A 12,921-nucleotide genomic window follows, 5' to 3' on the forward strand; every position below is an offset into this window, starting at 1 on the left:
AGTGACTTGTAACCCAACGAGATTGTAAGAGGTTAATCACTCCTTAGATCCTGCAACAGGTAGGCCTCACTGTGGCGGGCTTTGCAGGTAAATATGATTTCCTTCTTTCATTCAGTTTTTATGAATATATGTAGCACTGATTAATTTTGATTTTTGATTTTTGTAGAGATGTCGGATTGTCCACAGCCGAAGAGAAGGAAGTTGCCATCCGTTGCCGAGATGGAGCGGCTAAATACCGCCGTCAGGAGGATAGCTTAGTCAACCCCTATTCAGCATTCTGCGACAGGCAGAGAGGACAACAATTACAGTTGCTCCCGAAGATCCTCCACTATCTATCCTGGTGGATGCTGAGGTTGTAACCACCCCCTTAGAGTGTCAGGCAGTAGCTCCGATGCCAGCTGCGCCAGGCTGCCCCTCCCCGAGCATGCCCTCGAGTTAGGTAGTTGACTTGGACTCGTCTCTTGCTCATGCTGAAGAGACCTAGGCTGAGGCTGCCAGAGCTCTAAAGGATACGTCTAAGCACTAAAGCTCAACTCCTGAGGGGGCAACGACGACGGGGGCGTCATCTTCCTTCCTTCTGAGACATATGGCCATCTTACCCAACTGGGGGTGAGGATATGTTCCAGAGGAGGAGGTGAACACAATGTTGTCCTTGTGCCCCGACCTCTTCCTTTCAGCCATGGTGGCCTCACATATTAAGGTGAGTGTTGGTCACCTAGTGGGCGTTCTACATTCCCCATCTTTTCCTCTTACTTGTTTGGTCCTCTTCTTCTTCTTCTTTTGGGTGTTGTCTTGACCTTCTCCCCTTTATTTTTACAAAGTGTGCTTGGGGCCCTTGTCGTCCTCCAACTTTTACTCGATTTGAAAGCCCGGGTGGATGGTGCAAATCGAAAGCTCTAGGCCACTAGAGCTGAGCTACGGAAGACTTCCGAGCCGGAGGCAGTCATGGAGGCCTCGGCGGCAACTCTCGTTGAAGTCGAATTTCTTTAGAGGCCTTGAGGGTCTCCCTAAAGGACCACAAGGTGAGCTCTTCTCTTTTGGCTGCTTAGCAATGCAAGAAGGTCAACCTGTTGGCCAGGGTCATCGAGCTAGAGGTAAGGGCCACCGAGGTAGAGACTTGCCTAGCCGAGGCGGGGGTTCGGGCAGTTAAGGCAGAGGCATGCTCTACGGAGATTGAGGCCAGGCCAGCGGGAGTTGAGGCTGTGATTCCTGCAAGAGAGATGACTATCATGAAGACTTTCAAGGCCTCTAAGGGGCATCTAGCTGAACTAGAGGAGACATTCAACGCCGGCTTTTAGAATTTCCGGGAAGACATTCAGCGCCAATATCTTGATCTTGACTTGGGGTATTTGGATGAGGACGCCACAGAGGTTTAAGGCCCGTACCCTAACCTGTACCATTCCGTATGCTTCCACGGTCCTCCCGGTTGAATTTCGGTGACCCGCGATCTGTAATTAGCATTTGCGCGCAACCCTGAGTCGTATCTCTTATTCCAGAGTTGGCTCGACCTGAGAATTATACCCTTGCGATTGCGCCGTCACTGCGGTTCCAATGCCGTGTCTCCCATGCCGAGGCGATACATGGGCTAGGAGATATGGACTCGCGTTCAGTTCGAGAAAAAACACCGCGCGTTGCAAAACCCAAAAGAATCTCTACAACATGTCACCTCAATCAATCAATCAATCCCATCAAGGGTCAAGTACACATCACCTCACACTCATCCCCGAGCAACCCTATAAATCAACAAACCCTTACACAACCCATACCTTTCTTACACAATCTTCCCCTAAAGTCAACAATTTCTTACATACCCATCACTCACCTTTTCACCCATCACGCCCATCTCTCTTTCTCTTACATCCCATCCCCCCCCACCCCCCCTCTCTCTCTCTCTCTCTCTCTCTCTCTCTTTCAAAAAAAAAAAAAACTCCATCTCCAAACAACCCAACGTCCAAGCTATCTCCATGAGAGAAGCCATGTGTGGCCCACCTTCCTACCTCCCATCTCCACCATCCAATCCTCATCTCAACCGTTGGATCACGTTCTTTGGAGCTATAGAACGCGTTGATGGAAGAAGGGAGAAGAGATCTTGAGGTGGGTGTTTCATCATCTCGGTTTTTGACTTAGGGCCCACTTGAAATGGGACCCATTTGATGTATGTGTTGTATTTTGAGGGACCCATAGTGGCGGGGAGAAGAGATCTTGAGGTGGGTGTTTCATCATCTCGGTTTTTGACTTAGGGCCCACTTGAAATGGGACCCATTTGATGTATGTGTTGTATTTTGAGGGACCCATAGTGGCGGGGTCCCTCCCATCTCCACCGTTCTCTCTCTCTCTCTCTCTCTCTCTCTCTCTCTCTCTCTCTCCATTGTGATGGGCGTGGCCCACTAGATCCACACCGTCCAGACAGTTTGGACTGTGCTGAGAATGCCACACCATGATGTATGTTTTGATCCCCCCGTCCAGCCGTGGACCCACCATAATGGATGTGTTTTATCCAGGGCCGTCCAGTCCCTGGATTGGACCCCATATGATGTGTATGTTTTATATCCACACCGTCCAGTGGGGACCACCACTGTGTTGTATGGGTTTTATTTACACCATCCACCCCACCGTGTGGACCCCGTCATGATATATGTATTTTATCCTGTCCGTCCATCATCAGGACGTGGACCCCAACATGCTGTATCTGTCCACCCAAACCGTTCATTTGCCGGGTCCCACGCAGCAGGCAGCTGCTGCTGCCCTGGACGCCAGCAAGCACCGTGGATCCACCATGATTTACATATTTTATCTAACCGTCCATCTGCAGCATACAGCTGCTGAGTAGACGTCACCAAGCTCTGAGGGTCTCACCAGCGGGTACGTGTTATATCTAACCGTCCTGATGTGGGGCTCACCCTGCACGTGTCACACGTGCAGGTGGTGGGACCCACATTAATGTATTGTTTCATCTGCACCGTCCAAGGTGCTGGACGGTGCTAGGACCCCACATCACGCATGTGTTTTATTCCCTACGTCCGTCCGTTTGCCGGCGTGGGACCCACCTAGATTTTTTGTATTTCGTCCCAGCCGTCCATTCATCTGGACGGTGGGCCCGCAGCAGTGGATTGGCTAGAGCACCGCACTCAGCTATATAGCTGCTGCAGGACGTCAGCAGCCTGTGGCCCAGCGGGATGTATTTGTTATCCTATCCGTCCATCTGTGGACGTGCAGCAGAGCAGCTGCTGTGGTACTACCGTCAGCAAGTGGGCCACCATGATGAATGTGTTCCTCCATCCATCGTCACTGGGCCAGCAACCCACGACCTGTTCAGCTATTGGATGGACTCATGCAAGTTCCGTGGGTATGGTCACGAGGTATGTATCAATCTGGACCGTCCAGATCGTGTGGACCCACCTTGATATATTTATTAAATCTGCACCGTCCAGCAGATCTGGACGGTGGTGATCTGCCCACCTTGATGTATTTATTAAATCTGCACCGTGCAGATGTGCTGAACGGTTGCAAGACTCTGGCCAGCTCCTTCAATCGCTGGTGGGTCCACACGTGTAGACCCTTGATGTATGTGTGAGGCCATGACCGCCCATCTGCATATGCAGCCCGCCCTGATGTTTGTGTCTAGGCCACACCGTCCAGCAGTGGACGGTGGGGCCTTGATGCATGTATGTGTAATCTAGCCGTTCGTCTGCTGGGTCCTATGCAGCATGCAGCTGCTGCTGCCCTGCACGTCAGAAGCTGTGGGGTCCACTGATGTTGTATTCCATGCTGTCTATCAGGTGGCCTCCACTATAATGTATGGGTCTCATCCGCACCGTCCAGGTGGTTGGACGGTGGGACCCACCCCTGATGTATTTATTTTATACCCACTCTATCTATCAGGTGGACCACACTGCAACCAGTGAGGGATTGAACGTCCACCATTGAAACCCGTTTTGGGGTCACAGAAGTTTTGGATTTGTATGAAATTTGTTTTTCCTCTTTAAGACAGGTCCACGTGACCTTATGAACATATGAACAGATGGAAAATAAATGTGATGGTGGGCCCTACCTTGATGTATCTATTTCATACCCACACCTCCAAGGGTGGACAGTGCTGTGATGCCCACCTCGATGTATTTATCCTATCCGCACCGTTAGTCTGTTCAGGATGGTGGGCCGGATCATGAGGTTGTGTTATATCCAAACCGCCCATCCGTTTGGACATGTGGACAAGTGGGACCCCACCTTGATATATGTGATTCATATCCACACCGTCCGTTTGGACGGGCAGTGTAGGGCACACCATAATGTAAGTGTTTCATCCCCGCCGTTCGGCCTACCTTGTGTTGTATCGTACATTCACACCACCCATTCACTTGGCCCCCACGTGATGTACATGTTTAATGCTAGTTATCCATCTAGCGGGGCCCATTTGGAACGTGCAAGACCCGCCCGTGATGTATATATGCGGCCCACCTTGATATACTGGTGGCCCATCCATGAGGCCCACCTTGATGTATTGGTGGCCCATCCGTTAAGGCTCACCTTGATGCAATTGCAGCCCATTTGATGGGGCCCATTGTGATGTATATTAAGCCCACGTCATGTGGCCCATTGTGATATGTATTAGGCCCATGTCTTGTGGCCCATTGTGATGTATTTCTGGCCCATTTGGTAAGGCCCGTTGTGATATATTTCCGGCCCATATGCCGTGGCCCATTGTAATATATTGCCGGCCCATACGATTAGGCCCATGTGATTTATTTGAGGCCTAGGTGCAAGGCCCACCTGTTGTGTATTCGAGGCCCGATGTGATGTATATGAGGCCCATTGTGATTGTATGTGAGGCCATGGGCCCACTATACGTTTGGCCCTATATGGGCCACTCCATGGGAGCAATGGTGGTTGAATGTCCACATTGATGGGCAATATTAGTTGGATGTCCACATTGTGACCTTCCTTTAGGCCGATTCCGTTAGTCGAGGCTGATTGTCGAGGCCGACTTCGATTGTCGAGGCTGAATATCAAGGCCGATTCCGATTTGTTGGGGCCGATTGTATAGGCCGATTCAGATTGACGTGACCGATTTACCGATTCTTATTATCGATCGATTCCAATTGTCGTGACCCATTGTCGATTCTGATTGCCGTGGCCGATTGACCGATTAGCAATCGAGGCCCATTATCGTGATCGATTGCCGATTCCGATTATCGATCGATTCCGATTGTTGTGGCCGATTAACGATTCTGATTGTTGTGACCGATTGTTGATTCCGATTGTTGTGGCCGATTACTGATTCTAATTGTCGTGGCCGATTGACCGATTAGCGATCGAGGCCGATTATCGTGACCGATTGCCGATTCCGATTATCGAGGCCGATTATCGATCGATTCCGATAGTCATGGCCAATTGCCGATTTTGATTGTCGTGACCGATTGACCGATTAGCGATTGAGGCCTATTATTGTGGTCGATTGCCGATTCTGAGCATCGAGACGGATTCCGTTGCCGAGGCCGATTGTCGAGACCTATATGATGTATATGTGACCCATGTTTGAGGCCCAATGTGATGTATATGCGGCCCATATTTGAGGCTCATCGTGATGTGTATTAGGCCCTTGTGTGAGGCCATGGGTCCACTATATGTTAGGCTTTATGTGGCCACTCCTTGGGGGCAATGTTGGTTAAATGTCCACATTGTCGAGGCCGATTGTAGGTACCGGTTATTGATACCGATTATGAGTATGTGACAGCATAGCATCACGATATATGCCTATACACATCATCTGCATGTTTGTTATAAGATGTGGTTGACATTGCATATGTCATTGGGTATGTTGTTATGAGACTCCCTGATAGGCAGGGATTGTCTCACATGAGTACATGGTATGCGCAAGATTGATGCATGACTGGATTGTATGACTCATGCATCTTGCATTGTGTGTTGTGATTACTGTACGCCCTAGCGACATCAGGGTCGTAGCCTCCACAGGTATTTCGTGAATGGCCAGATGGGACACCGAAAATCTGTTATACATAGGAGGCTATAGATATCCCTAGTGAAAGTCCCTAAATTCTCTTGGTTCCAGAGGTTACTCCAACGTTTAGACCGAGTAGATGCATGAGTGCGTGAGGGCCGTATACCGTTAGGCCGCGTCTCCCACTATGTCGTGGTCGGTTGGAAGGGGGTACGGCCTTACCTGCCCGAGAGGAGGGAGCAATGTTAGGCTGAGTCTGACCAGATCGAGAAATGGGTTCGCTATCGACAAGCCGAGCCCAATATTGGCAGGCGGATAGTGAGGTCTCTTCCACTTACCTTGTTGCGCGCGATGGGATGTCAATCTGATTTGGAGTATAATAGACCCCTGTCACGCCCCAAACTCGGAAACCGGGCTCACAAAATTCTCGATCGCCGAATCCGGCGCCGACAGCCTCCGTAAAACCCCATTCTCGGACCCCGGCACCCATTCACCAGGTTCCGATCCTGGGATACTACAAGGAGGGTTTCAAATCATTAGTCTGATTCATAATGAGCATAACAAAAGCATAACCCACAAACAATAACCACAAGAACACCACCACAAAATCCACTATGATAAAAAACTTTTGAGTACAATACGGCAGAAAGGGAAAATACAATGTAATAAAAGAAACAAAACTCCAGAAGCTCGGCTGCACGCTCCAACTACAGCGAGACTATGGCTGCGACTGCGTCCTGGCGTCACCTGCACGCATCAATCGTGCATAAGCTTATGGAAAGCTTAGAGGGTTGTGTAAGTGTGTGCGCAATATAAACGTGCTCAAAATGCAAGGTCAGAGTGACGCGGAATCATGGTGATGAGCACATGAATGCAATCAGCCGTACCAAGGCTATGCGATGCAAGATATGAATGCTATCGGCCATAACACGGCCATGCGATGCAAGATGCAACTCAAGCATGCCAATCCTCAACATGTATCAGTACAGTTCTCATTCTGGATAATCACCGGGGTTCAATACACTCCAAATGGCACTGTCGCTCTCCTAGCCGCACAGTCCAAATGAGCGTAAGAAACCTCACTATCCGCCTGACCAATAGTCTGCCAATACCTATCCGGCACGTCGATAGCGGACCCATTCGCGAGCTGGTCAAACTCAGCCTAGTATTGCCCCCTACCCTCGGGCGAGTAAGGCCACACTCCTTTCCAACCGACCACGACACAGTGGGAGACGCGGCCTCCTGGTATTCGGCCCTCATGCGCTCGTATATCCACTCGGTCTCGACGTTGGAGTCATCCTCTGGTACCATCGGGTTTAGGGATTTTCACCAGGGACATCTATGGTGCCCGTATGCTAGAATCAAATATTTCCGGTCTCCAATCCTGCCATCCACGATGTATCTGTGGAGGCTATGGCCCTGATGTCGCTAGGGCATATAGTAACTACAATCACACAATGCAAGTGCATGAGTCACACTACCAGTCATACAATAGTCCTGCGTAACCCATGCGCTCATACTGGGCAACTCCGCCTATCAGGGAGCTCGTAACAGTCTGCTCGAAGGCATATGCTATGATCAATCACTCCTCATACCAGTCATACATATGATGCGTATGATGATAAATCATGGATCTATACTAAACATGCATATAGGGATGGGCTCTGCGCATCACAGAAATGGGCCTAGACGGCCTGCAGAGTATAAGTATGAACCTATCAGTGGCCTTAAGGAGTGTGACAATGCGGACATTTAACCAACATTGTCCTTACAATGTGGACGTCAAACCAACATTGTTCCCAAGGCTTAGCCCGCCATAAAGCACCATTACACAAACCATAGGAAATCACACATTGCAATGGACTAATATACATCTCATTGGGCCTCGACCCATAGTGCTCAGATACATCAAATGGGCCATCTCATATGGGCCTTATATAAGTCAAGTGGGCCGCATTAGTGGGCCTTATGTACATTGCAATGGGCCATAACCCATGGGCCTTTAAATACGTTAAATGGGTCGAATCACATGGGCCTTATGTATATACCAAGGTGGGCCTCAATAATGGCCACAAATACACATCCAGGTGGGCCTCAACAACGGCCATATGGTTGAACAACTTGGATGCAACACATGCATCATGGTGGGGCCCATATAGGCCCACCATCATATATATATATATATATATATTATATAATATTAATATATGTAAATATATACAATATTATATATAATAATAATATAATATTATATATATATATATATACACATATATATGTATATATATATATAGATATGTATGTATGTATGTCCACACACACACTCACACACGTGCACACACACCCACATGCATACACACGTGCACACACTTGCACATTCACGTGCAGCAGGGAAGGGTCCCACCGTCCAGGACGGTGCGGACGAACACATACACCAAGTAGGCCCCACCGTCCGTCTGGACGGTGGGCAAGTAACACATGCATCACTGTGGGTCCCATGCGAGGCCCACCATAGCGTTTATCTTCCATCCGCTCCGTTCATAAGGTCACACGGGCCAGGGAGAAGGGGAACAGCAAATTTCAGCTTGATCTGGAACTTCTGTGGACCCAGAAAGGGTTTCAATGGTAGAGTTCAATTCACACTGTTTCTTGTGATGTGGGCCGCCCGAGCGCTGGATTGGCCTGATTTTTGAGGGGGGTCCATGTCAAATAGTGGCCCACCAAATGGGCGGTGTGGATACAAAATATACATCATGGTGGGGCCCACGGATGGAGCCGTGGGTCCCTGCTTCTTGGCCGCCCGCCCGCCAGCCGCAGGCGCTGCTGTGTCAGTGGCAGCAGGCGCTGCCCTATATATTTTTTTATTTTTATTTTTATTTTTGTTTTGGGGCCCACCGAGATGTGATTCACAATCCAGCCCACCCATTACGTGTATCCCACTGTTCTACCCGTCCAAAACTAGTTTCACCTGCATCCAAACTTCAGGTGAGTCCCACCGAGTACTTTTTATGATCTGGCATGTCTTTACATAGTTTCAGATGGTATGGCCCACCTGATGATCAGATCGCCTTAACATTTTGGCTCAACGCCTAAAGAAGACCGGAGAATAGATTGGACGGTGTGGATCACATACGTACATCAAGGTGGGGCCTGCATGAGCAGTCCACCAAAAAGTAACCCCCCCCTTTTTTTTTTTTTTAGCCATGCAGAACGCCCACGTCCAGGGTTTGGATAAACACTACCTCATGGTGGGTCCCACGCGTGAGTGGCCCATGTTCATCAAGGTAGGTCCCACATGATCACGGCCTATCATATATATAAATATTAATAAAATATTATAATATGTCATTTACTCTAAATAGGGGGGGGGATCTTTCCTAAAATGAGGTGGGCCACCCTATTTGATGGATGGAGTAGATTTAATATATTGGTGGGGCCCACTTCATTCTAAGGAAGAGAGAAAGAGAGGGAAAGAGAGAGAAATAGAGAGAGATACACGGTGAGATAGAGGAGGGACCCCGCCACTATGGGCCCTCCATTTCATACATGCATACATCAAACGGGTCCCACCACATGTGGCCCCAAAAAAATAGGAGAAATGACGGTGGATCACCCACCTTATCTTCCTTCTCCTTGCTCCCTTGGACTCATTAGCTCCTTACCTTCACTTTTAATGGAGGTTGATGAAAGATGAATGGTTGAGATTGGAGATGAGAGGGTGGGCCACACTTGAAGTTGAGAGGGAGTGTTGGATGAGTGAAATTTCTCATGGGATTTGGAAAAATTGCTAGAGAATGAGAGGGAGAGATAGAAATAATGGGTGGAGGGATGGGTGGAGTGATGGTTGTAAGAAAGAAGTGATGAGGGGTATGGTTTAGTTTGAAATTGGTGGAGAAGAGGGATGGTTGAGGTTGAAAATGAGAAAAAGAGGAATGGTGAGGTGGAAAGATGGTGGACTTTTGGAAAAAGAGGGAATGGGTGAAGTACTTTGAGGTATGGTTGCATTTATGGTTAATTAGTGGGACTAATTGTGTAGAGATTCCCTCGAAATCCGCAACGCGCGGTGTTTCTTTGGAATAAACGCTGATCGGCATCTTCTTACCTGGGTATCGGTTCGGTGCGCAAGTCACGGCGTTGGAACCGCGGCCACGACGCGGTCGCTATGATAAAACTTTCGGATCAAGCCGACGTCGGTGCGCGGGACCTGGCCTAGGATCGTGCGCAAATACCGAATACGGTGCGAAGGTTGCCGGAATTTGACCGGAAGGACCGCGGAAGCTAACGGAATGGTACGGATTAGGACACGGGTCTTACAACCCCAGTGATTTTTCAGAGAGAAACCGTACTGATATGTGGACTTATTGAGTAGGAGTTGCATACTCATGCATTCATTTCATTCACTATCCACTCAGGCTGGTGGTGCGCAACTAATTATTGTATACCTTCGCATGGCTAGGATTTCGGTTGGGCGCGTGACTAACCTGAGACCAGGAGTTTACCACATTGAGTCTATCTATCCAAATTTAGGTATGAGACTGGTTTGGATAGAAGTCCCTTGTGATGGACCCTGTAGCCTGCGATACTACGCACTATCATCCCGACTTCACTCCAGCTTGGCCATTTCATTCGCACCGCATATTGCATTGCATCCGCAGCATTTAGCATTTTGGGTTACTATATTTCTGTATTTATATGGCATTAACTTGCTATGTCTTTTCATCACATATCCTGGATGAGGTTGATGATATTTTTATGGATTTGCAGTATTTTCGCTTACTCTAATATTGTATTAATCATGCTAGCAATTCCGATACTGTATGATTAAGGCATTGTGTTGAATACTTGACACTTATTTGTGCACACGCTTATACCACCCTCTAAGCTTTCTATAAGCTTATGCACGATAGATGCGTGCAAGTGGTGATAGGACGCAGTCGAGCTGGGGCAGGAGCGTGCGACAGAGCTTTTAGAGATTTTATTATATGCGTGTATTTCCTTTTCAGTATTGTAATCAAATGATTATATTAGTGGATATGTGGTGATGATGTTGTTCTTATGATTTGGGTATACTTGTGGTTATGCTTCTTATGAGATAAATTCATATTGAAAATCCTTCTTGTAGGATCCCAGGATCGGAACCTGGCATATGGGCGTAGGGAGCAGAGAATGGGGTACTACGGAGGCTGTCGGCACCGGATTAGGCGATCGGGACTCCTGTGAATCCGATTTCCGGGTTTGGGGCGTGACAGAGGTCCCCGAAGCTGCCGCTCTTGAGGCCAAGGAACTCCTACAAGCTTAGGCTTTGTTTATTTTTGTACACATGTATTTTACTTAGTAACTTTGTAACAGTTTCTTTTATTAATAAAAGGTGATTTTTGCTTAAATTTCTATCTCGTGTTTGGAATGTGTAGTGTAGCCTGCATATCTTTGTTTTGTGTTTAATAGATTAATAGTCGAGAATATAAATTTTTTCCTTTCATTCATAAAGCGAAGTTTACAAGTAGCAATCACTTGAGGTGAATTATCGGTAAGTAGCTGGCACCTAAGGTGAATGGTCAGCTTGGTATTAGGTGTGTACATTGAGTCTAACTAAGTTGAGCTGACTCGGCTTGACCATTGACTAACCTTAGCTCGAACTCAGCTCGGCTCGGTCCTCGAGCCTGATTGGCCAGCTCAGCACGGCTCGGCTCAGTTAGTAGCTCGAGCCAAGATCGAGCCGAGTTTGCTATTGAGACATTTCCACAAACACATGAACTGCAACTTTAAAATCCCACTGTTTTACAAATAGAGGCAATAATTTTATAGGTATTTTCTCAAACACCTTCTAAGTAACATAAAAACCAAGAAAAATAAAGAGAAAAAGGGTATTTATTTCATGTACATACATTCCTTGCCACCAGCTATATGTATTGACCATTTTCTCCAATATGCGGATGATAGTCTTGTTTGCAGCTTCGACTCCACCATTCATTTAAGGATGGTAGGGGCTTGACCGATGACGTTGAATCTTGAATTTGTCGAGGAAAACGCCTATCCTTTTGTTGACGAATGGAGTTCCGTTGTCTGTAATGATGGCCTGAGGAATTTTGTACCGGCTGATGATATTGTTCTTTATGAACTTTATCACGTGTGGTGTTGCGATGGTAATGTAGGATGTTGTCTCTATCCATTTGGTGAAGTAGTTTACTGCCACTAGGATGTATTCATACCCTTTTGAAGCTTTGGGGTTGACTTTTCCAATGATGTCAAGTCCCCATATAGAGAAGGGCCATGGTGTCGTCAGGTTGTATAGCTCGAAAGCAAGTGCATGGATCTGGTTTGCGTGTTCCTGACACTTGAAGCACTTCTTGATATGTTTGCAGTAATCTGTCTCTATCGTTAGCCAATAGTAACCGAGCTGTAGGAACTTCTTTGCCATCATATGTCCGTTCATGTGTAGGCCGCACAGTTCCTCGTGGATTTCTGACATGATTTGAGCAACTTCCGTTTCATCCACGCAACAGAGAAGGACTTGATTGAATGATCGCTTGTAGAGGATGCCCCCGGTGATCGTGAAATGGGCCGCTAGCCATTGGATAGTGCGACGATTGGTTGACGTCGCTCCTTCCGGTTACTTTGGATGCCCGATATATTCCTTGATGTTTGTGTACCATGGTTGATCGTTCGAAGAGGTTTCGTCTTCGTCGATCTGCAGGCAGAACGCGGGTTCCTCTTGGAGTTTGACGATGAGTTCCCATTCAACAATTCCTCTCAGGATCTCCAACATTGAAGCGAGGGTAGCTAGGGCATCCGAAAATTGATTCTTGGCTTGGGATATGTAAGAGAATGTGATCTCTTCAAATTCCTCGGTCAGATTCTCTAGATAGACATGATATTGGGATCAGCTTTTCATCCTTGGTCCTCCAGTCGCCATTCGTCTGATTGATGATGAGCTATGAGTCTCAGAAAACTTGCAACTTCTT

General features: G+C 47.7%; 1 long non-coding RNA gene across 1 annotated transcript; it reads left to right on the top strand.

Moving 5' to 3' along the window:
* Window positions 1-292: 292 nt before the first annotated feature.
* LOC131224364 (uncharacterized) lies at window positions 293-11,333 on the top strand. The gene is made up of 3 exons (XR_009160853.1): window positions 293-700; window positions 822-1,370; window positions 11,211-11,333. It is a non-coding gene; the product is annotated as an uncharacterized LOC131224364 (long non-coding RNA).
* The last annotated feature ends 1,588 nt before the right edge of the window (window positions 11,334-12,921 follow it).

This window comes from Magnolia sinica, chromosome 13 (genome assembly GCF_029962835.1).
Source record: "Magnolia sinica isolate HGM2019 chromosome 13, MsV1, whole genome shotgun sequence".
NCBI classification, from domain to species: domain Eukaryota; kingdom Viridiplantae; phylum Streptophyta; class Magnoliopsida; order Magnoliales; family Magnoliaceae; genus Magnolia; species Magnolia sinica.